Source organism: Ochotona princeps, chromosome 5 (genome assembly GCF_030435755.1).
Source record: "Ochotona princeps isolate mOchPri1 chromosome 5, mOchPri1.hap1, whole genome shotgun sequence".
In the NCBI taxonomy this organism is placed as follows: Eukaryota; Metazoa; Chordata; class Mammalia; order Lagomorpha; family Ochotonidae; genus Ochotona; species Ochotona princeps.
This window is the reverse complement of record NC_080836.1, coordinates 23162575-23189360: the sequence shown is the minus strand read 5'-3', so window position 1 is coordinate 23189360 and position 26786 is coordinate 23162575. Positions and strand designations below refer to the sequence as shown.

At 40.6% G+C, this 26786-nt stretch overlaps 1 long non-coding RNA gene across 2 annotated transcripts in view; it reads left to right on the top strand.

Annotated features, from left to right (window-relative positions):
• LOC131480363 (uncharacterized) overlaps positions 1 to 26786 on the top strand; it is a 41684-nt gene that overhangs the window by 4658 nt on the left and 10240 nt on the right. Inside the window, exons 3-4 of one of the 2 annotated variants that reach the window (XR_009245436.1) lie at positions 1199 to 1393; positions 14740 to 14811. This is a non-coding gene — a long non-coding RNA (uncharacterized LOC131480363). Of the gene's footprint in view, positions 1 to 1198; positions 1394 to 14739; positions 14812 to 26786 lie in introns of those variants that run through there. The other variant, XR_009245435.1, reaches the window with a different exon arrangement.

Here is a 26786-nt window from a genome sequence, read left to right as displayed (position 1 = left end):
CCAGATCTAGTCATGGTTGCCTGCTAATTGCCTGGGAAAGCAGCAGAGGGTGGCCCAAGATTTTGGGCACCTGCACCTACATGATAGACTTGGCTCAGTTCTGGCCATTTTAGTCATTTGGGAAGTGAACCATTGGATGAAATATCTCTCTCTCTCTCTCTCTCTCTCTCTCTCTCTCTCTCTCTCTGGCTCTTTCCCTCTATATAACTTTGTTTATCAAATCAATAAATCTTTTTTTAGTTTAACTGTGTTGGAGGGGTGGCTAGATTAGAAGCAGAGCAGATAGAACTTGAGCCGTTGCTTTGATATGGGATGCCAACGTTGCAGGCAGTGATTTAACCCACCCTGATGCTCCTACATTGATGACCCCAGCTAACGTGGGTGGGGCAGAGTCAGGAAAAGATAAGAACTGCCCATACCCAAGTCCTGTGCACTTCCCAAATCCTGTCATCTACGAAGTTCGGTCAGTGTTGAAGACTTGACACACTCTCTTCATTTTGCCTCTTCACCTCATGTCCCATCATGCTCCAGCCATGACGCCTTTTGGGAAACCAATGCCCCAAATCCATCCTTATCCCCTAAAACGTTCACTCTTATCTGAATCTGTGCTTTTTGCCTTTCAAGAAATCTTGATATTCTGTTCTAGCTGTGTCTGCTGATGGCATTCTTTCACAAGGAAAGGCAAAAAATTGGACTGCATTCAGCTGTGGGCCGCCCCACCTGCACAACACAGTAATATTATGTCAAGTATTTCAGAATGCTCCCATTTCTCAAAGGAGATATACATTCATGTATTTAATGTTTTGGTCATTTAACCTTGTCAGATCAATTGTTAGAGAGATGATTTTTTTTTCTTCCACTCTCATGTAAAGAGCAAGAATTGAATTGCATTTGAATGATTAACATACCACGATGGTTTATAGCCATTAACTAAACATTAAATTTAATCAGATCTCAATAATTTTGAGGACTATTGAAATGTTAGCAACTCTTAGATCTTGATCACTGGCTGCCTAAAAATGTGGAAATATCTTGGGCCCCTTCCTTGCATTTGTCTGTGGACACGATGATGGAAGAAAACACAAAAAGAGTAACTGCTTGAACAAGATTATCTGAAGCCCTGTCCCAGTCCTATGGGCATCCCTGAGGACTCTCTTCTGCATCACTAACAGTTGCTGAAATCCTTTTATTGTGCCAGATCCTACGTGGTTGCTGTTGCCTTCGTCTTATCCCTGATGACCTCTCTTCAACTCTGCCAGCTAAGCTCTCTGTGGTGTCCTGGCCCCATTCCTTCTCTGCTGTTGGGTAACCTGAGAAGACTCCGGATCCTGGAGCTGTTGCCAGGGGAATCCTAGAGTGTGCACTTGCTCTCCACTTTGCTCTCCAACCGAAGGTCAGCAACCCTGAATGACCTGCAGCAAACCTGAATGACCTGGAGGTGCAGCTGCTAAGTCTCCTCCTCTTTTATTTCTGCTCAGTTGTCAGAGTGTCTCAGGGTCAGGATCTCAAGATCTGTGGTCTGATCCACAAAGAAACACCCTTTGGCCTGTTGGGGCAATTACATGTCTAGAGAAGTGGTAACATTTGCCACTGTGCCATCCACTGGTTGGCTCTCTGTATCCTTCCCCCCCACCCCCACCGTTTTAGGATCACTTGTTTCTGGACCCAATTCTAGAAACAGTAGCCATGTGGCCAGCTTCTCAGAACACATGAGTGCCTTGAGGGCACTGTTGCCTTAGATCATCTCCCATTTGATTCAGATTCAAGCCCCAGTCCTAAGAAGGAGGTATGTGGAATTAGGTCCTGAGCCCAGACCCATCATCTCCAAATTCTGCCTTATTGCTGGAGTGTTCTTTTTTTTTTTTTATTGGTTGAGTTTCTGCTGTCTTCTTTCTTTCTTTCTTAAGATTTATTTATATTTATCGGAAAGTCAGATATAAATAGAGGAAGAGAGACAGAGGAATATCTTTCTTCCGCTTATTCACTCCCCAAGCAGCCGCAATGGCCAGAGCTGTGCTGATTGAAAGCCAGGAGCCAGGACATTCTTCCGGGTCTCATGCTTTGGGATGTACTCTACTACTTTTCCAGGCCACAAGCAGGGAGTTGGATGGGAAATGGGGCTTCCAGGATTAGAACCGGTGTTATATGGGATCCTGGCACATGCAAGGTAAGGACTTTAGCCACTAGGCTATCACACTGGGCCCTGATGTCCTCTTTTTAAAAAAGATGTATTTACTTTTATTGGAAAGGCAGAGTTACTGAGAGAAGGACAGACATAGAAAAAGATCTTTTGTCTGCTAGTTCACTCTCCAGCTGGCTGCAAGGGTTAGAGCTGAGTTGATCCAAAGCTAGCAGCCAGGAGCTTTTTCTGGGTCTCACAAGGGGGTGCAGAGTCTCAAAGCTTTGGGCCATCCTGCACTGCTTTCCAGGCTATAAGCAAGGAACTGGATGAAAGTGGAGCAGCCAGGAACGACCACCCATATGGGATCCTGGCGCTTACTTAGTGTTGAACCCTCTGCTATGTTCTTAAGATTGGCTGGCAGCTGACCGGATACCACGTGACTCAGGAGTCATGAGAACTCTGGGCATCAGTGATCCTTGACTCATTAATTTCCCATTGCTGTGCTTCCTCACAAAGATCAACTTATCTTGCTCAGTTCTCACTTCCCTCTTGCTGTTTTCCTGCCTCAGAAAGTGAAGTCCTGCTGTCTTGCCTTTAGCAGTTCTGCTTTCACAGCTCTTTGCTGCACTGAGCGGCGTCCTCCTTCCAGGTGGTTCTTTCTTGCTATTCAGAGTCTCTTTCTGCCAGCCAGCTTGCTGGATTAGAAACCCTGGTATGATCATTTCCAAAATTAGAAACCAGACTTTGCCCTCTGCAGCGACACTGTGCCTACACCTCCGAGTACTCAGTCAAGCCAACATCTGCAACTGCCAGGCACCTTCTGCCAAATCCTCTCCTTTCCACTCTTGCTTTTGTACTCCTTGCCTGCCCAGCATTTGTCTTCCACTCTTTGCCTGCCCAGCCTTTTAACACATTCTTGACTTTCCCTGGTGGAACTGTGCCAGGCAACAGAAAGGCCAGTTCAAAGATTACTTAAGCCCTGGATATGCTGTTGAAGACCTCATACCACAGCTTTCCTTTGTTTATTTTTCTAAAAGATTTATTTTATTTATCTCAAAGGCTGAGTAAACAGGAAAAAAGAAAGACAGATATAGAGAGAGAGAAAGAGAGATCTTCATCTGCTGGTTCTCTCCTCATATGGCTGCAAAGATGAGGCTGGGCCAGGATGAAGCTAGGAGAGCTTCATCGGTGTCTCTTATGTAGGTACAAAGGCCCATTCACTTCAGCTATCTTTTATAACTTTCATAGGTGCATTAGCGGGGACCAGGATCAGAGCAGCCAAGGCTCAAACTGGCCTACATACAGACTGCCTATGTCACAGGCTGTGGCTTTAACCTACTATGCCACAACACTGGCTTTCCCTCCTTTTAAACTCTGGAAAGTACAGCCATGTCCCTAATGAAAAATACAGTGTTTTGTTATAAAAATTAAAGTAGTTCATATAATTTTTCTCTTAAATATTTATTCATTTCTTTTGAAGTTTTGTTTGTGTCTCAGAGCCAAGACCTTTCCTTTTCCAACTTTCACACAATTTAATAAAATCTATAAGCACTCCTTGGACCCTAGGCATGGTGCCTATGATGAGAAACTGAGCCTTAAAATATTTTTATAAAATGACTCTTGAAGTACTGTGACATTTTCAGAAGTCTCTGACTACATTTGAAGCCCCTTTCCCCATCACCACTTAAATTTCGCTCCACCAAGTTTTTTTGTTTTTTAGGTTTTTTTGGCAGGGGGTTGCAGAGGGGTTGAGGATGATGGTGGGAAGGATTATTTTATTTATTTGAAAAGCAGTGTTACAAAGAGAAAAATGATAAAAATCTTCTATCAACTTTCCAAGTAACTGCAATGGCCTGGGCTGGGCCAGGCAGAGGTTGAGATCTAGAATTCCATCTCAGTGTGTTCTATTGGGTGACGGGCCCAAGCACTGGGGCTGTCTTCCACTGCTTTCCTAAGTGCATTAGCTAGATCAGAAGTGGAACAGCAGAGTCTTCACTGTGACGTCACTGCCTGCAGTACCAGTATCTCATTTGGGTACCAGTTTGAGTCTTGGCTTCTCCACTTCCTAAACCAGAGAGGGCAAATGCACCTGGGAAAGCAGCAAAAGATGACTCAAGTGCTTGGGCCCTTGCACTCACAAGAGATCCCGAAGAAGCTCCTGGTTCTTGGCTTCAGACCTGCCTAGTTCCAGCTGTTGAGGTCATTTGGCAAGTGGAACAATAGATAGGAGATCTCCCTTCCTTGATTCTCTCTCTCTCTTTCCCTGTAACTCAGCCTTTCAAATAGCTAAGTGAGTCTTAAAATAAAGGGGAGGGGTGCAAGAGAGTAGAAACCCCTGCAGTCAGTGTTCATAGGGAATGCAGCCTTGTGGATGACAGCTTAACTCCTGTTGCATAGGGCCAACCCCTCTTTACCAAGTTGCTAATAAACAGGCTTCTCTGATCTTCCTGTCTTGACTACCCATCTTTTGCCCACAGTGCTCATACATACATTTCCTCGATTCCCAAACCTAGCTATCCCAGCTGGATTGCAGACTGCTAGCCCCCAGTGCCCATCCATCTCTAAAGCCCCTGCTGCAGGACGCCACTGTTTTGGACTATGGTATTTATGTGCTTGGCCCAAAAGGAATGCTAGTGGATACTCTGAAGTCTGTGGCCACCACCCGCTCTTTGCCCCTTACCTCTACTTGGAGACCAGGCCTCATTGTGCATGTTGCATTCTTCAGTCTTGTTCTGCCTGCTGGGGCTGTTTTGTGTCCCAAGTAGGATAGTAGGATAGCTGCTAAACAACTAAAAGCTGAGCTTAAATGCCTGCTCACATTTCTCCGTGCCTGGAGTGTTTCCTTGTCCAAGGGAGATGGGCCTCGGCTACAAACAGCCTTGCTGCCACTCTATTCTGTGATTTTTCTGGATATTCAGATTGAAAACACATACAAAAAAGTGAAAATGTGCCCAGCAATTACCCCGTACTACATTTAAGTATTAACCATTTTTAGTTGAAAGAGCTGTGAGCTGTTTGGCTCTGACTCTTCTGGATTTCTATGATCTTTATCCCAGTGCTATGGCAATTTTCATACACTTCTTAAAATTGAATTACACTTATTCTGTGCACACCACGAGCCTGTTGAGAAAATCTGCAGCAATTTATTACTACTCCTTCAGTCTCCTGCCACAATTTTTTTCCCAGAAAGAAAATTAGGCTAGCTTTTAAAAAATTGTGTTCTGCCATAGTCTGCAATTTTGTGTGTTTAGGTGATGAATGTTTTTACTTTCATGCTGTCAAGAGCTCGGTATGAATGGAACCTACTGTGTGCAAAACAGCTATGACAAAAATCCCAGATTCCTTCCTGAAAACTGATTCAAGCTGCTTTCTTTTTATTATTTTTATAATTTCCTTAGTAATAATCATTTAGTCCTAAAATAGGTATGGACATTTATGCAAATTATTGCTGTATTTCAGTCATCAAATTTCCTGTCTGCTTTGTCTTTGATTTTTATTTTTTATGTATTTGATCCAGAATCAACTTAAGACATCTCCTTATCTTGAAGGAAAATATAATTAAGGGCCTAGACTCTTTACTTTGATATGTTGTGCCAACTTGTGGTTTCCTTCCATTGGCATACTGTTCATAGGACCTGAGAGGATTCTAAATGTTTGTCTTCCAATTCCTCCATTGCCCTCCTCAACTGGCTCCTGTACCGCAGTTTCCTAGACCCCATAGCAGCTAGTTTACGCCAACGAACTGGAGTATAAAACAATTCAGTATACCCTTCACCTCTCTTGCTTGCCTGTAATCAGATCTATGATATAATCAGCACTTGGCACTGGAAATACTATCGCCTACTTTCCACCTCTTTGAGTGCAACTTGGGGAAGTGGGGGAGCAGCCTTGTGTTACAGTGGATTAAGTTGTCACTTTCAACATCAGTAGCCTAGTTGCCCTGCTCTTATTCAGCTCCCAGGCAATGCACCTGGAAAGGTAGCAGAAAATGGCCCCAGTTTTTGGACCCCTGCCACCCATGTGTAGGCTCAGAGTTCTCTGTTTCTGGCTCCAGCCTGGCCTAGCCCTGATTGTTGCGGATGTTTTGAAAGTGAACCAGTGGGGCCCAGCGGCGTGACCTAGAGGCTAAAGTCCTCGCCTTGAATGCCCCAGGATGCCGTATGGGCGCCGGTTCTAATCCTGCAACTCCACTTCCCATCCAGCTCCCTGCTTGTGGCCTGGGAAAGCAGTTGAGGATGGCCCAAAGCTTTGGGACCCTGCACCCGCGTGGGAGACCCGGAAGAGGTTCCTGGTTCCCGGCTTCGGATCGGCGCGTACCGGCCTGTTGCAGCTCACTTGGGGAGTGAACCATCGGATGGAAGATCTTCCTCTCTGTCTCTCCTCCTCTGTATATCTGACTTTGTAATAAAAATAAATCTTTAAAAAAAAAAGAAAGTGAACCAGTGTATAACTGCCTCTCTGCCTTTCTCATTCTGCCTTACACTTATACACATACAGATACATATATACAGGGCTTTTCACATAAATATACAAATCCCTTTAAAAAGTACAGTATCTTCCTGTGGATTCTTCTCAGTTTGTTTCACCTATGCAATGGATATTCTTTATATCGAATTATTAATTTGACCTCTCCCTGAACCTCCTGGCAGCGCTTCGCCCCTTCCTGGTATGACAGGCCCACTTTTGGTGCTCCCTCTCGGACCTGCCCCACCAAGGCTTTTCCCACCAGCTCCCTTGCTGAGCCCTGGGGTTTTGAGTGTCCCACCCAATTTGATTCAACCACCCAAGGCGGATAATACAAGTGCAGCCACCATTAAGAAAGCCACAGCAACCATCAGTGCCAAGCCACAAATCACTAATCACAAGGCAGAAAAAAACTCGATTTGTTTCCACCGCACTGAGAGTACGTAGGGAGAATAAAAGGGCGTCTGCTTCCCAAAAAATGTCAGAGGATGTCTTAGGTGTTTTCTCTGACTTTTGTGTGCTGTGGGCACTGGAAAAGAGACTCCCAGAAAATTAGTATATCTCATCTTCCCTTTTGTGTTCATTATTTTTAATAATTTTCTATAAATATTTTGTGAGATGGATCACAGTCATTTCCTAACAGAAAGAAGAAGATATATATACACTTCTTTGATTAAAATTATTTCCCACAGACCTAAAAAAAACCAAATTATTAATTTGATGGAATGAATGTAGTTTGTTTTCTCTTTAGGTTGGACTTAGCACATTTATCCATTTTGTCTTTTCATAACGATCTTATATGCTATAGAAGGATTGGGGAACAGCATTGTAGCACAGTGGGTTAAGCCCTGCTTCTAATACACCATCCCCTGTGAGCACTGCTTTGAGTCCCTGTTGCTTCACTTCTGATCCAGCGCCCTGCTAATGTGCTCCTGGTTTTTGTTAGGCTGAAATCCCAAATGTTGTGGCCATCTGGGGAGTGAACAGGTGAACGGGAGAGCTCTCGCGCTCTCTGTCACCCTCCTTGTAACTCTTTCAACTCATTGTATGTACATATATATTTTTTAAAGAAATAAGGAATGATTTTCACAGGAAAGCAGCCATATTAAATTTAGAAATCTATGTTACCCCAGATGGTTTGATTATTGTCATTATTTTTTTCCACTTGTGTCTCATACTTTCTCTCCATCTTCCATACCAACCCATGCTTTGTCTTCTCTCACTTTCTTCATCCTTAGAGAACATGACATCGCTAAAGTTGTACAATGATTTGTTTCATTTTTAAAAAAACATTTATTTATTTTTATTCAAAAGGCATATTTACAGAGAAGGAGAGAGAGAAAAACCTTCCATCTACTGGTTAATTTCCCAAATGACTGAAACGACCAGAGTTGAGCCAATCTGAAGCCAGGAGCCAGGCACCTCTTCTGTGTCTCCGATGTGGATTCAGGGTCCCAAGAACTTGTGTCATCCTGTGCTACTTTCCCAGGCCTTATGCAGGGAGCTGGATCAGATGTGAGGCAGCCAGGACATGAACCAGTGTCCATATGAGATGCTGGCATTTGAAGGTGGAGGATTAACCTGTTGAGCCACAGTACCATTCCCAATGATCTGTTTCTATGTGCTTTTAAATATCTTTTCATATGTGTTCTTTTTTTTTTAAAGAAATGTTTAATTAGTAGTTCACTCCCTGTGTGGCTGTAAAAACTAGGATTGGGCTGGGGCAAAGCCAGGAACTAGGAACTCCACCTTGGTCTCCTACATTAATGGAAGGGACGCAAGCCATTTGGACTATTATCCGCTGCATTCCCAGGTGTATGAGTGGGAAGCTGAGTGGGAAGCACAGATGCTGACACCCGAATGTGGGTTCCCCAGACGCAGCTTACCCACGTGCAGCACAGTTCCCACCCTTTGTGTAATGTTCTAGTGTCAGGGCCAGGCCCAAGAACACTGTTTTAATCGCGAAGAATTCAAATCTGTTGGACCTTGCTTGAACTCAGGTATTCTTCCTGCCTAACAGTCTGGGGAGTCATATTGGAGGAAAGATTTCACTACAAACATCTGAGGATAGCATGAGGTTAAATTATGAAAAGATTTTGTAAATGATGAAATACTAAGCCACTGTGAAAGGCTATTATTTTAAACAGGTAAAACAAGCTAAATTGGTTATTTTTCTGGAAGCAAATGTAATTTCAGGTTAGCGAGCCAAAGTAGTTCTAACCTGGAATTTACACAGAACTGGAACATCCTGACACAGGTTTGATGTAGTTCATTGTGTCTCACTCTCCATTGATATTCGGGGCTTTTGTGTGCATCCTGAGATGTTTAGCAGCATCCCTACCTGGAGCACTTACCTGTCATAGCATGACAATGGAATTACCTTCAGACATTGTCATGGATCTCCTGGGATAAAGAGAACAAAAGTGCCCCAGGTTGAAAACTACTGATCTAACAAAATCTACTGGGAAAAATGTCATCTCATTTAAGTTGTTAAAACTGACAGTAATCGGGTCCAGCGCAATATTCTGGTGGCTAAATCCTCATCTTGCATGCCCGGGATCCTATATGGTTGCCAGTTCATATCCTGGCTGCTCCACTTCACTTCAAGCTCCCTGATTGTGGCCTGGGAAAGCAATAGAGGACTGCCCAAAGCCTTGGGACCCTGCAACTGTGTAGCAGACCAGGGAAAGGCTCCTGGATACTGGCTTTGAATTGGCTCTGGTCTGGCTGTTGTGGCCACTTGAGGAGTGAACCAGCCAAGAGAAGGTCTTTCTCTCTGTATCTCCTTCTCTCTGTAAATCTGTTTTTCTAATTCAAATAAACAAACAAATAAAATAAATCTTTAAAAATAACAGTAATTAAAAGCAATCTGGCTTACCAGAGATGATTCTGGAAAGGGACTTTTCATGAGACATCTTACACACCCATTAACCCTGCAGATAAAACAAGCTAAAGGCTATTGTCACACCGCAGTGTCTGTTAAACATTTACGTGGGAGAGCTAATATTCCTGAAAAATACAGGGCTTTCTTCTTCAGATAATTAGTATCTTTTGTTATTGTTATCAGGTACTAAAAAAAATTATACTGGCACTTTGTATTTGACTATTATTTGTTGAGCTCCTTTGATGTAATTAAAGAAGTGACGAAAGTTGAGTTGAATATTAGTAGGAACATATATTTCACTCATAATGTCCCTCAGATCTGCTGGGCCATGCTTATATAGACTGCCTCAAGTAGCTGTACGAGTTAGAATTTTATGGGCGTCATAGCCAGTCAAGATCTGTAAAGCTTCATTTTACTATAATACCTATTATGGTACTCTTAGTTGTCTCTGAATTCAAGAAAACTGGAAGCCACACAGTAACAGTTTATAGTCCAGAATTTAGGATACTTAAAACATTGATCCCAACTCCCCAGACCCATGTTTTACAGCTTTTATCAACTTGCTTTTAAAGTGAAGGTCTTATCTCCAAGTGTCAGTTAGCTTTCTTATTAGCTTATGAAAATATTGACCAAAGAAAGTTGTAAAACAAATAAAAGGGTTACTTTTGCTAGGAAGACAGAAGAGATATATTGTCCTTGACTTGAGTATATTTCTAAACTCTCTAAGATTGCTAAAAGATTCTAAGAGAAATGCCATTTTGCCATACATCATTTGCATTCTACTGACTAACTTGTTTGGAGGGACTATGAGTCTTTGTTGAAGTACTTGCCAGCATTTGTAATAACATCACTATGATTTATCAGTGTTATATATTGCTCTCCTTTAAAAGATATTTTGTTATTTTAAACATTTTGCTTAAAATGTTATTTTAAACATTGGTTTACTTATTTTAAAGGCAAAGATATTGAGAAAGAGACAGAGAGAGAGAGAGAGAGAGAGAGAAAGAGAAAGAAAGAGAGATATCTTTCCACTGTGGATTCACTTCCAAGATAGGTGCAGGAGCCCAGTCGGGAGCTCTATAGGAGTCCCAGGGGCCCAAGCTCTTGGGCTGTCTTTTACTGCATTCCTAGGAGCACTACCACAATGCTGGATTGGATGTGAAGGAGCTGGGACTTGAACCAGCATTCATAAAGCATGCAGCATTGTAAGCAGCAGCTTAAATTATTGTGCCACGATGTAGAGGACAAATGTCTGTTTGTCCTAGGGTATTTCAATAAAAACAATCTCATGGTCGAGGTAGATGGTTGGAGTTTAAGATGTAGACAACAGAATTAGTTTGGGCAGAAAACCAGGACATTTTTACTTGCTACCCTACTATTAAATTTGCCAGACTTGGCACCAAGCCTTTCTTTTTTTATTCCTATCCATTTACTCAGTTCTCTACATAGTATATGTGACCTGTACTTCCTATATGCAAGGTCCATGTGTAGACATTTGATTCTTTAAACTCTGCCACGACTAAGTGCACATTAGCTTCACACAGTCAAAATGAATATTCCCCAGTTGAATTCTTTATGTTCAGAACAGGAACCCATTTGAAGTATTAGTGTTTGCCTAATTTCTTTTTAGTAGCCAAGTGGGAAAAAATGGTACTAAATATATGTAGGGATGATCTGAACCAAATCCCTCATTCTAGGCATTGATGTTTTTGGTGCTTGCAAGACCAGCATTCCATATTGGAGTGCTGGTTGTAGATCCTGCTCCTCTGCTCTTCACACAGCTTCTGACTAAAGCACCTGACAAGGAAACAAATTATAGGCCAGGTGTTTGGGCCCATGTGGCAGAACTGGAGTTCCTGACATATCTCTCTGCCTCTCACTCACTTGCTCTCACTCCTACTCTTGCTCTCGTGTGTGCAGGGGTGTGTGTGTGTGTGTGTGTGTGTGTGTGTATCAAAAGAAAACCTAAGTCCCACATTCTCATCCTAAAAAGGGGGGAAGGGGCGGGAAGGCATTGACAATAGCCAATTCCAGAGTTCTTCCTATTATTCCCAATTAAGAAGAGGTATCTGGGGGCTGGTATTGTGGTGCAGTGTATTAAGCCAGCTCTTCTGATGCCAACATTCCATGCCAGAAACAGTCCAGTTCCCAGGTACTGCATTTCTGGTCCAGTGCTCTGCTAATGCACCTGGGAAGGCAGAAGAAAGTAGCCCAGATATTTGGGCCCCTGCCATCCATGCGATAGATCCGTATGGAGTTTCCATCTTCTGTTGCAGCTATTTGAATAGTGAATGAGCAGGTGGCTGGTCTTTCTCTATATCCCTGTCAATTTGCCTTTCAAATCAATAAAAATTTTTTAAAGATTCATTTTTTTATTACAAATTTAGACATAAGACAGGAAGATCTTCCAGCCAATGATTCACTCCCCAAGCGGATGATCCTGCCATTCCATTCCTGGGAATGTAGCCAGACAGGATGGTCAGCATACTTAGAGTTATTTGTGGGCCTGGTACAGAAGCCTAGTGGCTAAAGCCCTTGCCTTGTACACCCAGGATCCTGTAAGGGCACCAATTCGTGTTCTGGATGCTCTAATTCCCATCCAGCTTCCCACTTGTGGTCTGAGAAAGCAGTTGAGGATGACCCAAAGTCTTGGGACCCTGAACCCAATTTGGAGACCCAGAAGCTTCTGACCCGTGGCTTCAGATAGACTCAGCTGTGGCCTTTGTGGCCACTTAGGAAGTGAACCAGTGGATGAAAAATCTGTCTCTTTGTTTCTCTCTCTATATATATATATGTCTTTCCAATAGAAATAAATACATCTTTTTAAAAAGGGGTTAGTTGGATATCCACGCTTATTTCAGCTCCTTTCAGAGTAGCTAAGATACAGAATCAACCCAGAAATCCAACAGATGACTGGATAAAGAAAATGTGTATACACAGTATGGGATACTACCAAGTCATAAAAAAAAATTAGTGAAATCCTGTCTTCTGCAACAAAATGAATACAACTAGAACATATATTTGGTGAAATAAGTCACTCTGAAAAAGACAAAGGGTTATTTTTTTCTGATCTATAGTAACTAATACACAGAATATCAAGACATTTATGTGAAGAAGGTTGACATTTTGAGATTTGATTATTATTTACAGTCTTTGTCTATACTCTTGAGGAGTAGCATTATATATATTTTTTTCTGCTTGCTATTTGTAGATTCTTCAAATAATGGAGTGTTAAGACTGTGACGTGAACTGAAAGTATTCTGTTGTAGAAATTTAGAAAAAGAAAGCAAGAAGGCAGGAGGAGGGCGGGTGGGGAAAACCACTGGAAGAGGGTAATGCGGGAAGTACCAACAGTGTACCTCAATCTGCATTGTGAAGTATGTGAAATTTGCTCATTTTATTTAAATAAAATAAAAATTCAAATCCGTTATTTTAAAAAGAGAACAAAGATCAAATTATATTGTCAAACCCAAACATATCAATAATCAAATGTACATTGTCTATCAACTGCTATTAAATAATAAAATTAGCAGACTATTAAAAGTCAATAATTAACTGCATATTACCTAGAAAAAAATGAACCTTATATATAAGATATAATATTTTAAAGGGATAGAAAAACATATACCATTCTGATACTTGTCAAAAAAATGCTGGACTGGCTGGTGCTGTTGCATGGCAAATAAAGCTGCTGCCTGCAGCTCTGGCATCCCATGTAGTCTCTAGTTCAAGTCCTGGCTGCTTCATTTCCAATCCAGCTCCCTGCTAATGGCCTGGAAAAGCAGCAAATGATGTCCCAAGGACATGAGCCCTGCAAGCCTGTGGGAGATCTGGAAAAAACTCCTGGCTCCTGGCTGCCAGCCAAACCCTGGCACTGGCCGTGTGGTTCCCGCCTGCCGGCTTCAGCCCGGCGCTGGCCGTTGTGGCCGTCTGGGGAGTGAACAGGTGAAAGGGAGTTACTCTGTTTCTTCCTCTGCCTCCCCCTCTCTGTAACCATGCTTCTCAAGTAAAGAGTTGTTCTTTCCTTTTCTTTTCTTCCCTTTCCTTTCCTTTTTTCTTTTATTTTTTCTTTTCTCTTCTTTTCTTTCTTTAAGGAGAAAGTTGGAGTGGCAAACTTAGTATTATACCAGATAGGAAAAAAAAGTAGCAGATGCTTTCAAGGGCATATTATTTAGGCTGAAAAAGAAAAAACCTGGGCCTGGCACCATGGCTCAATGGCTAAATCTCACTTTGTAAGCACCATGATCCCATATAGGTGCCATTTTTTTTTGTCTCAGTTGCTCTTCCTCCTATCCACCTACCTGCTTATGGCCTAGGAAAACAGTAGAGAATGGCCCAAAGCTTTGAGACCCTGCATCTGTGTGACAGACCCAGAAGAAGCTCCTGGCTCCTGGCTTCTATAGACAGGTTCAGCACAAGCCATTACAGCCATTTGGAGAGTCAACCATCAAATGCAAGATGTTGCTCTCTGTCCCTTCTCTCTACATATCTGATTTGCCTTTCTAAAAAACAAATAACAAAAACCAAAAACAAACAAGCAAAAAACCCAAAACTTGTTCTTTGCAACAACACAGAGAACCCTAGAAAACATCATACTAAGTGAAATAAGCCAGATGACAAATATTACATGATTTTAATTATATGAAGACTATAAAATAGTTGAACTAATATAAGCAGAGTATGGAATTGTGGTTGCTAGGAACTGAGGGAGATGTTACTGGGGAAGCATTAGTCAGAAAGTTCAAAGTCCGAATTCTGCAAGATGAATAAATCCTTGAAATCTGCTCTATAACATAATACCTATAATTTACAATGTTGTATTATCTACTTAAATATTTGCTAAGAGGGTAGGTTCTTACGTTAAGTATTTTTATCACACAAATAAAAAAATAATTAGGAATGAAGGAAGAAATTTTGGAGGAAATAGATAGGTTTATGGTACAGATTGTGGTAATGGTTTTATGGGTATAGGTTTATCCCTAAATTCATTTAGTTGCATCCATTAAATGTCTATAGTTTTATGTAGGTCAATCATACCTCTTGGGAAGTGGTTTAAAATAAAAAGCATACACAAATACATTTGGTTGTATAGAACTTATTTTTTATCCTGCCCTCTATTACATCATGCAAATATTCTGGGCAAAATCTTCCTACAAAGAAAGAAAAAAAAAACTCTCTAAAGTTAGATGAATATACATTCTTTGGATTAGATTGGAAGCTTTATGTTATAATTTGTCTCTTTATTTCTAAGGCTTCATTTATTTGAAAGCTGGGCAGGTGGAGACTATCCAGAACACTATCTGGGGCTCCTGTCTGAGAGCAGAGATCATCTTGGACTATCTTTCCAGGCAGACCATCAGGAAGCTGGGCTGGAAGCAGAGCAGCTGGGACTCCGACAGGCACACTGATCTGGGATACGGACGTCAATAAGAGGCAGCTTAAATGCTGCACCACAGTGCAGCCCTCCCCTGCTAGCATCCACTAGCATCCACATTTAAAGAATGCTTTAAGTAAAAGAATTTTTGACAAAAGACAAAATGCTATGCTCTGATAACTGTAAAAAAAAATAAGTAGTAAAAGTAGGCTTACTTTCTTCCAGCTCCATGTGTAGGACCTTTTCCTAAAGAGGCAGCTCCACTCACAATAAACATAAACGAACTTTTGTTCCTTAAAGCTACTAAGATTTGTTTTGCTTGTTTGTTTTAACCAAAGTATAATCTAGTCAATCGTAACAAATGGAACTATCTATAACACTATATACTTATATTAATCCAACCTTATATGACTTTCATCTCCAAATTCTTTTTTAAGAGACAAAGTAATATAAAGATATCTGAAATGCTCTTCAGAGGTAATTTTACCTATGAGTAAAGAATTGAAAAACGCATGTTTTTAGGAAATATAAGTGCTTTGTTAATATAATCATTGTTTATATGAATTTACTTTGGCTACAATTACTATAGTGTTTAAAAATAAATTTGTAGATCTTAGTTTGAAGATATCAACATTTTAAAAAGAAATACAAAATGATTTTACTTGCAGCAAGTAAGAATATGGTTTTAATCATGTTAATTTACCAGACAGAGGTCTTCATTCCCATTGTTAATGTTAGGAAGCAAATCTTCAGTTCTATCAAACAAAGTAAGACCATGCTTCATTAAACTTTAATAGCTTTTTGTTTAACATTCTTAATACTAAACAGTATTTCCTATATCTCTGTTTTCTTTTGTATGTGGAGATTTCTCCAAGGCTGACTTGGGGCACTGGCTTCTTGAGGCTCTGTATGAAAATCCCACTTCCTTTGCTTGGTGCATTTTTGTGCGGTAATCTCCTCCCTCAGGAGACCAGGGTTTTGACTGAGCTATGAATTCTTGGGAGGCATGATGCCTTTCCCTGGAGTGCATTCCTATTTGGACACATCTAATCCTAGATTTCCCTTATCCTTCTTTGGTATTCTTGCCCATCTCCTCCACCCTGCGGCAGAGGGACTATAAGCAAATGTCTAGCCATACAACTACAGTGTGCTCGCCCATCTTTCTGCCTAAACATTCTGTTGTTTTTGTTTCTCTAATTATGATTTTTGTCTCAAATTTTATCTTAGACCAGAATGTGTTTATTCTGAGACCAGAATAATTATTATATTATGATGTGTAAGAATTGTGTAATTAGGGTCCCGTGTGAATTTACCCCATTGTGCAATTAGGTACCCTAGTGGCTAAAGTCCTTGCCTTGTACGTGCCAGGATCCCATATGGGCGCCAGTTTTAATCGTGGAGGCCCCACTTCCCATCCAGCTCCCTGCCTGTGGCCTGGGAAAGCAGTCGAAGACGGCCCAAAGCCTTGGGAGCCTGCACCCAGATGAGAGACCTGGAAGAGGCTCCTGGCTCTTGGCTTCAAATTGGCTCAGCTTTCGCTGTTGCAACCACTTGGGGAGTGAATCAACGAATGGAAGATCTTGCTCTCTGTCTCTCATCTTCTCTGCATATCTGACTTTTCAATAAATCTAAAAAAAAAAAGAATTGTGTAATTATATGCATTAATATGAGAAGCTAAATAATTACCAGTAATGCCTCCTGTTATTATTTACTGCCTTATTAAGAAGAAAGTATATTATTGTCCACACACTGTGAATCCTTTTCTATAAATTATGAAATTGTTATTGCAGATTGCAGGCATTCTTTAGTCATCTACATCTAGCTCAGAAATTTTATAGAAGTGAATTCCCAAGTTAATGTCTATGACCTTGTTTATAATAATATGGCTTACATAAGCCATAGTTCCACAAGAGTAGCATGGGATGTGTTAGACCCAAACCCTTCACAAGACGCATGTGTCTTGAATTCACATGTCTCTTATTTACCATGAGATCTGAGCATAACACTGGGTCTCACTCCATAAAACAAACATATGAACATAATTATATCCTTTTTTTCAGATTTGTTTATTTTTTTGGAAAGGCAAATGTACAAGAGGAGGAGAGATAGGAAGATCTTCCATCCGATGATTCACTCCCCAAGTGAGTGCAACAGCCGGTGCTGCACCAATCCGAAGCCAGGAGCCAGGAACTTCTTTCCGGGTCTCCCACACGGGTGCAGGGTCCCAAGGCTTTGGGCAGTCCTCGACTGCTTTCCCAGGCCACAGGGAGCTGGATGGGAAGTGGAGCTGCCGGGATTAGAACCGGTGCCCATATGGGATCCCGGGGCTTTCAAGGCGAGGACTTTAACCATTGTGCTATGGTGCTGGGACCAATTATATCTTATTGCTTAGAATATAGTGGACAGGACAAGATTATTTCTTTAGTCCTCTTCTTGCACTGAAACCACTGACTGATTACATACAAACATAATGGATTATGGTGAAAACCTTTCTCAAGAAATAATAGGTCTCTTTATGTGACCATATAGAAAAAAAAAACTGATTTTTTTTAAAGGACCTTGCCTATTAAAAGACCTTTTAACTTCAATTTTGCTGTTGAATTATATTTCTCTGGGAAATGAAAAAAATATAGGGGGAATCAGTGGGCAGGATGAGGTTTGGGGAGGGGAGAAGGGAACTCCCAAAGGCTATGAAACTATATCATAAAATAAATAAATAAATTAATTAATGCCTTTGATGTGGTAACAATTCCCATACTCAATATTTTAAAACCTACTAAGCTGATATTATTTGACATTTTAATCAATAAACCTTTCCAAATTATTTATTTTCTTTAATTTTATATTAAGCTCTCAGAATCCATTGTCCAACATTAGTAAGATGAATATTTGTTTTCTGTAATTTTTTTATAAAATTTAAACATGTAAATATAATTGTACTTAGACATAATGTACCTGCAGACTTTGTAAATTTATGTGATTTTACATAATCTACTTGAATGTAGTAGAGATAAATACTCATATGTTGTGACATATAAATACTCATATACTGTGATAGCTTATGCTTTTGGCTCTAAATTTAGGTTTCTGCACTATTAAATTTGAGTATATACAATTCAAGAAAATAATTTCAATTACAATAAAGAAATCGAACATCTAGCACAGTGGTTTAGATGCCACTTGGGATGCTGGCATCCTATGTCAGAATGTGTGGGTTAGAGTCCCCATTCTTCCAATTTCAACTTCCTATTAATGCATGCTCTGAGAGGCTGCGGGTGATGGCACAAGCAATTGGGACCCTGCCATTAAGTCACTGAGTGAAAGTGCTGTGAATTAGGGAAACTTCTTAAGGAGTAATTTCATTTCCCCCTCCCCGCCCCCTTGTAAATGTAGTAGAAGTATGGATAAGCATTTAGTCCACATTTTTCAGGTTCCCATTGCTATACTTGTGGGCTAAGAAGGAAGTATTTGGATTGGATTGCTAAAGAAAGCACCTTTGGTACTCTAAAGGTATGCTTCTATCCACTTCTCTTACTAAAGAGTGTAGTAGACTGACAGCACATCTAATTCGGAGAAGTGATGAATGATGGAATACCTGACACCAGCACCTTGGGATTGGTTGGGATGGAAGTGGAGAGAAAGAAGAAACATCTTCACTATATTCATCAAAAACCTTTCTGTTGGAAATCTCGTTATGATTTATGACTTTTTAAAGAGAATTATTTTTCTTTTGAAAGACAAATTTTTACAGAGACAAGAGAGACAGAGAGATCTTTAATCTGCTGGTTCACTCCCCAAATAGATGCAACGGCCAGAGGTGAGCTGATCCGAAACCAGAACCAGGAGCTTCCTCTGGGTCCCCCACATATGTGTAGTGTCCTTGGCCATCCTCCACTGCTTTCCTAGCCCATAAACAGCTGGACGGGAAGTGGAGAAGCAGGGATATGAACCAGGGCCTATATGGGATGCCTGTGTTTGCAGGCAGAGGGTTAGCTTGCATGCCACTGTGCTGGCCCCATGACTTTTCTTAATGACTTCTCTAAACATCTACCTGTATTTCCTCATGAGATTTTTCAAAGGACAATAAAAAGGCAGATTTTTAAAAAGATTTTTTTTAAGCTTTACAGTAAAAGAAAAATGTAGATTATTTGTGTCCTCACTTTGATGATTCTTTCATGACTCTTGGGGAGGCTTCATAGCCATTAGGTTACCAGCAACGTTCAGTGGGTTCTTCAGCTTAACATAGAAATAAAAATCTAGGACACAACCGTAGGCCAAGGAGTGGTTTTATTTTCACAGTTGTCAAATAAGCAGGGAAGAATTAAAGTAAAAGCACCTCAGGAAGGAAACCCCCATTGTGAGGTGCTTCTTGAAGGGAGTCAAGGATTTCAGAAAGTGTGTGAGGGGCTTGAGGTTTTTTTTTTAAGAGTTCCCTGACCCCTCACTGTGCTGCTCAGCTGGGCAGGGGCTCTTCTGTTGGACGCCCACCTGGGCAGGACCTGCAGAAGACCTTTCCCATTGATGATTGCTAATCAATTAGGAAATGACTTGGCACTCCCTTTGTTGCCAGCTTGAAAGTGCTATTTTCCTGACCAGGTGAGGGATAATTGGTGAGGTGACTGACAAATGGTGAGTTTCCACACAAACAGTGAAAATTCCCTTCTCACTGGGGTATTTTTCTTCTCTGGATTTAAATAATACCCTGTTTGCCAATATGTGCAAACATGGAGGCAGGGTGGGGAGGGGGAGTAGTGAGACGGTGACCCAGGGAGAGGAGCCTCACAAGGCTGGTTCCTGGACCTGGAGGGTCTCACATTAGTGAGACCAAAACAGAAGAATTCCTGTTATCACATGGCATGAACATCTGCTTGAGTACATCTGCAGAAAGTTTCCCTTTTCACTGACCTGTTTGGGAGCATGATTCCTGGAAATGTGTAGCACAGAACTCCCACAACATCATCCATTTTAAAAAGTCTGATTCCTTACTAACCAGAGTTCCTTGGACTCTCAGTAAGAAAAACAACTTTGGGATATAACTCAAGTGTCACCTCTTTCTAAGTGCTGCAGAGAGGTGCCTGTTCTCAGTGATCTAATTGTACTTACTTGGGTCATCCCATGTCCTCCCAGCTGGAGTCAACAATGTCATCCTCATGCTGTATCTGCCTCACTTTAGTCCCCACAGAGAGCCTCACCCAATCAGGACAGAGCAGTTTTGTTAGCACCACCTATAGACAGAGTGCAGAATTATTTTCTGCCTTGTAATTGGCACCATCTTGCCAAGTTCCTAGAACACAGTATCCAAGTTAACCATGAGTTTGTTATGCTTTTCTTGCTGGGCTTGACATTTTCCTTAAATTAAAACTCTCTTGGCTGGGACTATAACTCCATGTCAGACTGTGCCAAGCCTTTTCCCTGGTTCTTGGCAAAAGGTTTACTGTGAAGAGAACTACAATCAGTATCAGATGGATTACTTATGCTTCCTCTGCCTGATTGATGGAGACCTTTAGTTACTCATATCCGAGTTGTCCTAACTTTTGGCCCTGAGGCCTTGGGCTTTTTGGGCTATTCCTCTAGAATCCAGCTGCTTGAAAATCAGAGCATTTTCATGCCCTGTTCTTCATAGCCTGAGTCTCTATCCTTGTTGATAACGAACTACCTACTTCATAGTTCAATGTGCTTATGTTACTATTCTATCATGTTTTTCCCAATGTATACACACAAATGCATTTGTTCCCTATGTACAACACATAACACTAAAGAATAAGGCAGTTGCTTTGGTTTGAATGTGTCCCTCAAGTTTCATATGCTGGGAACATAATCTCCAAATTCACATGTAGATGTTTGCAGGTGAGATCTTCGGGAGGTAATTGTAATTTCATAAAGTCATCAGGGCAAAACTCTTATGAAGGAACTGGTGGCTGTATAATAAGAGGTGGAGAGACCTGAACAGTTCCTGCTTGCTCTGACTCAGGAAGACACCGTGTAGTGTGTTAAGATGCAGCAGGAGGGCCTGTGTTAGGATGCAGACCCATAAATGTGAAACTTCCAAGTTCCCACAAGTTTGAGATTCAGATAATTCTATTCCTTATATGCTGTCCTATTTTTGGTATCAGTTATAGCAACGAAAAACTTCATGGTGTCTAACTTTCCCTAGCATCCTCAAGTGATGAAGTAGAATATGTAATCTTGAGCTTCCTGAAGCGAGCCCTTGACACACTATTCAATGGACTCTAGAGAACTATACTTCCTATCACCAACCTGCTCAGCTACTTCTACATCTATGAATTGCCTAAAGTAAAGTTTAGATGCACTCTGGTTCTAAGAGAATTCACCACGCATAATTCTTGGCTTAATTTCATTACTTGATTATTTTGGATCCCCAGTACTTCAGAAGACATTCTTTTTTCTATTAAAGTTACTTTAAATTTAGTTTTTCACTCCATTGAGCTAAAAACAGGATACTGGTATCTAAATAGTTTTTAGTTTCTCAGACTGGTAGCTGGAAAATATCGAAATTCTCTTTCTGGGATTAGCGTCATTCCCATCAGATAATTTTTATAGAGTTACTTCCTGTCTACTAAAGACATTTTTATGTAAAGACTTTCTTTTGAGAGGGAGGGTAGGAGAGGAAAACAGAGAGAGAGAGAGAAAGAGAGAGAGAGAGAGAGAGAGAGAGAGAGAGAAAGAGGATGCAAGGCTATGCTTCCACTCACCAATTTACTCTGCAGATGTCCACCATGGCCTCCTAGATGGGTTCAAAGCCAGGGAGCAGGAACTTGATGCAAGTTGTTTCCAGGGGTGGTAGGAACCCAATTACTTAAATCTACACGATTGCCTCCTAGGGGCTAGTGTGTCAGGAAGTTGGAGGGTAGAGCCTCACATAGAATATGGGACCCATGCCTCCTAACCAATGTTTTACGTACTAGAGTCACCTGCACCAACATAAATTTTAATTCTCCTTTACCTCCTATCAGACTTTTCCTCTCTGCAGGTATATTTTCCAGATCCTTTCTTCAAGCCAATCCACAAACCTTTGTTTTCATCATATCCTAAAGTTCAGGAAGCAGTCACTGCTCAGAATTTCTTTAGTTTGTCCTTAACAGGGAGATTAGTCTCTCCTAACACTAAAGTGGTGGCCAGGGTTGTGGCAAGTGGACTAAGCTGCCACCTGCAGTGTGTCAGTCTGGCTGCTCTACTTCTGATTCAGTTCCCTGGGTAGACAGTGGAGGACAACATAAGTGCTTGGGCCTCTACACTCCTGTTGGGGACCTGGAAGAAGCTCCTGGCTTCAGCCTCACCAACCCTGGCCTCTGTAGCCATTTAGGGAAGTAAACGGGTACATGGTCAAACCTCTGTCTCTTTCTATCTATACCTTCCTGTCTTTCTCTCTCGTTCAATTCTGCCTTTCAATAAAATAAAATAAATCTTTTTTTTAAACCCACATAAAAATGATAGTAATCTCAGATAAAAGCATGATTATAGTATATGCAAGGCCTGGATCAGTTTCAGTGTGTTCTTGCTTGCTGAAATCATGTTAAACTACACATTTCTGTGGTTCCACAAAAAACTGCCAGACCATCATGCATTTGGGTTTAGTCACTGACACTTTTATCAATATTATTTTTAAATCTGTCTGACTTGTATCTTCTGGTCAAACAACTAATCTTCACTAACCTGATGGATCTTAGTGAGTTTCACCTTATTTCTCTTTTGTCCCTTATTTCTCTTATGGTTATTAACCATCGTGTGAAATATGATCCACAGCTATTTTTCCAAGGCAGGGTTTGAGTCAGTCACCATCATGAGATGCCAAGTATTTCTTTTTTTAAGTTGAATCAGTGTTTGCTTCCTCCTAGTTTTCTCTTATTTACTTCTCTTTTAATAAAATTTATTATCTGTTAATTGTCTGAGGTTGTGTGGGAGTGTAAGAGTTAGATTTCAGCCAGGAAAACAGAATACATAGACAGTGTAAGTTCAACAATTTAATTTGATTTTAGAACTTGGCTCACCTGATTGTAAGAGCTAGTCAGGTAAGTTCAAGATCCATGGGACAGGTCACAGTATTCAGACCAAAGTTGAAAGTGCCATTCAAAGGTAGAATTTCCTCCTCTCCAAAAAAGTCCAGATCCACTGAAAAGCCTCTTCTGATTGAATCAGGTCCATGCTTCATGAACTATCATTTTTGTTAACAAATAATGAATTTCACTTGAAAATCGGGGTTAGAGAAGAGAGAGCCAGAGATCTTCCAAATACTAGTTTACTCACCGAATAGCTGGAATGTCCAGACTTGACCTGTCTGAAGCTGGGAGCCAGAAGCTTCTTCTACATCTCCCATGTGAGCATAGGGGTCTGAGGACTTGGGCCATTCTTTGCTGCTTTTTCCATGTCATTAACAGGGAGCTGGACAAGAAATGAAGCAGCCAGGACGTGAATTGTACCCAAATGGGATGCTGGCATCACAGGTGGAGGATTAGCTTGCCATGCAATCATACTGACCCCATGAGCAATTATTCATTGCTGGAATATACCTCAAGTGACCTAGATATAGCCTCTATTTATGGACTGTGTTGAATACATTTTTACAAATTTTTATTTTGGCACCCCCCCTTTTCTTAACTTCAATGGAAAGGGTGCTGCTTCTATAAACACCTTCCATCTTTCTTACAGGTGATACATGATGTAATCAACTAAATAACACTTCAAAAATTGTTTTAGACATGTTGATTTCTTACTAGATTTGGATTTTCTCAGAGGGTATCAGGATGTGGGGGGAAATCACTTGAAAATGAAAGTTTTACAGCTGGCTACTTTCATCCACTGTATTTTAATTCTCAGCAGGTGCAGTCTCGTGCTTTGGGCTTTTTCTTGTCAGGCCCAAGTATCTGAGTGTGTTTCATTTTGTAATCATTAGAAAGCAGCCTGGGAAGGTTAGCATCCAATTTCCTATTCTAACATGACAAATTTCACCCTAAGAGGCATGGGAAAAGTGCATTCCAACTTTAGCCACATTAGCAATGAATTTCAATTCATAACCTTACACAGTTGGCTTTCGAATAGCTAGCATTCCCTTCCCACATCCTTATCTGTAGCCACAGCCTGCACATCCACTACCCAAGACATATGGTTCTGTATTTCTTGGAAGGTTTGCAGCAATTCATTACTACATTCAAAATCCCTTGAGTCCATCTACAATGCAGGGTAATTACTCCAATGTGGAGAAGAGTCCAATTGCATGTGAACGTGCTTCTCCAACAATTCAAATCCAAATCCTCAATGCAATAACAAGCATTTTCGCTAAGCTTTTACAATTATGGAGTGGAAGCTCAGTTGAATGTTTTGTATAACATACTTTAGAAAGTAAGCAATGAGAGCACATGGGTTTCATAAGTCCTTGACATGCATTTACAGATATTTCCACACCATAGAAAAGGACTTGTCAACATCACTGTCACTTCTCAATAGAAATTTTGTCAATGAGATTGTAAATTGACCAAAGTAAAGTTTACATCATCAGTCATTCCTTGGGGAAACATTACATACTACCAAACTCTTTGTATACCACAGGATCCATTTTACAAGCAAATTGATGTACAACCCCAGGACAGAATCTCAGGTGGAGGAATAGGGAGTGTGCAGAAATGAATGAGTTTAGCTACTCCTTCACAAAGTCTTTCCCAGAAAGACATATCTACAGATTCACAGAGCTCTGAAGGATGTGCTGTGACAACAGTAAAGCTCTATTGTTTACAAGAACATTTTGGTTATTTGCTTGATAACATACTGGTTGGAAATAATTTGCTATATAAAGCAAGCACCAGCAGGCACCAAGTTAGCAGGTGTTTTTGGTAGAACTTATTGTGCCTAGTCTTAAAATAAAGATTGAAGAGAAGAGATTGCTGTGGGTATCTTGGGCCTGGAACCAATCTTAAATGGAAATATAAAAAAGGATAGTGCCACAGGAAAAAAAAGTAAAGCATAGATGAAAATGCTCATAAGCAAACATTTTAAAATATGCTGTATAGAATACACTTGATCTTGTTTGGCCTATGAAACTAGGTAGACCTAACCTTGATAAGTATGGCAATAGGAAAGCAGTTAAGGTTATCAATAGGTTTTTACATACCGAATAGTTTTAGCATTGGGATATTGTTACTTGCACCAGAAATCTATTAAGTGCATTGATGTACTCACCAATATCGACACAATTATTTTTTCCAGTGAGTCTAAATAAAATTGAAACCCACCATGATCCTAAAGTACTCTCTGAGTCACCGGAATGTGATGCCACATTTAGCACAAGGTAATTTTATGAATGTAATGTAATCTCACAGAATATAATATAATATAATATAATATAATATAATATAATATAATATAATATAATATAATATATTGGAAATGTATATTTTCTGGCAGGAGCATAACTTTCTTGTACCAAATTATTGTATGAGCTATATATTACATTCCTTGACTGTTTATATAAGAGAAGTTCGACTATACAAGAGCTACAAAAAATAGCTAGTCATTGAAAAGCCAAAATCAAGGACATGACGCAGGAATGCATTGAAAGGAAATTTGTGAGAAAACGTTAGAAAAGAGCATTTCTGTTAAAGAATCTTTTCATGCTTACATGGCATTAAAAATCATTTTGCTTGCTTTTTGATTGGTTTATTTTTAAGGCATTTCTGAAACTAGGTTTATGTTCCATCAACAATAATGCTTCCTTTGTGGAACCTACCTGTGCAGCCTTGGCTGAATCAACATTGGTTGTAACACACAGGACATATTTACTTCTTCTGAATGGGACTTCAGCCCCATGGCTGTGTCACATGCATAACATTCAGAAATAACTTTTTTGTCCCTGTGCAAGGATGATCCAGTTCCTGGGTAGTTCAAGGCTGAATATTGTGATTCTGCAATAAAATGAATAAGGTTAGAGACTTAGCTACCCCGATTTGGATTTCATCCCTTCACTATTTGACACATGTATTTTTGTAGACACATGGGCACTGTGTAGCTGCTTTAGGGTATATAACGTTTAATCCATCACTGCTTTTCTCCCTATGCATGTTGTTACAGTTTTCGTACATCTTCCCTTCTGCCCATTTCTGAAAATTCCTCACTTACTTTTTTGGAATGCCATACTATGATTAGATCTGCTTCCAGGAACTGGTCACAGCTTAGAAAAAAAAATGTTTATCTTGCTTGCCAGGATCTCCATACAGACACTGCAGAGTCAAATTTAGTGCCAAAGAGAATGTGGGCATTGTTTGATCAGCACTGATTTCAGAGTTGGGTCCTGGAAAACGAAAACATGAATTTTGTCAGTATCCATGGAACCAGAGAGAAATGTTCTGATTGCAGTCTGTCCTGATTACAGCTGTGCTGGTACCAGGGGTAGCGCTCAGAACATCTACTCTGCTTTACTGGCAACCACACTCAATTTCTGTGGATAGCAAATGTTAGGAGCTGTAAATTAAAGGGGCTGTGCAACTTGTCCAATAGACAGCTCTTAAGTTTGCATTTGACTTTGCCTGTCTGAAGAAAATCCTCTCCTATCACCTACTTGGGATGGCAGGCTCCTCTTGATCCCCTTGATGATCCATAAATATCTGTCATGACTTCATGACAGTGATTCAATTTAACATTGTGATTGCATATTCCTGACTTTTCCACTCTGTCAACAGTCTCTTTCCTGGAGTATCTCCCAGTGTTCATGTCACATCCTGTTAGGTAAATTGTGAGCCTAAGACTCATCTCATACTTTTATGAGCAAAGATGCATTTAATTCTCTGTCATTTTCAGTACTTAACCATGGTTAGTGTTTCAAAAGGATGAAACATGTGTAGGGCATTTCCAAAATTTAAAAGGGGGTTTTGTATCTATTATCTTTTAATATCTTTATACATGTATCTGTTGTAATCTCCCAATTACTCTGGGAT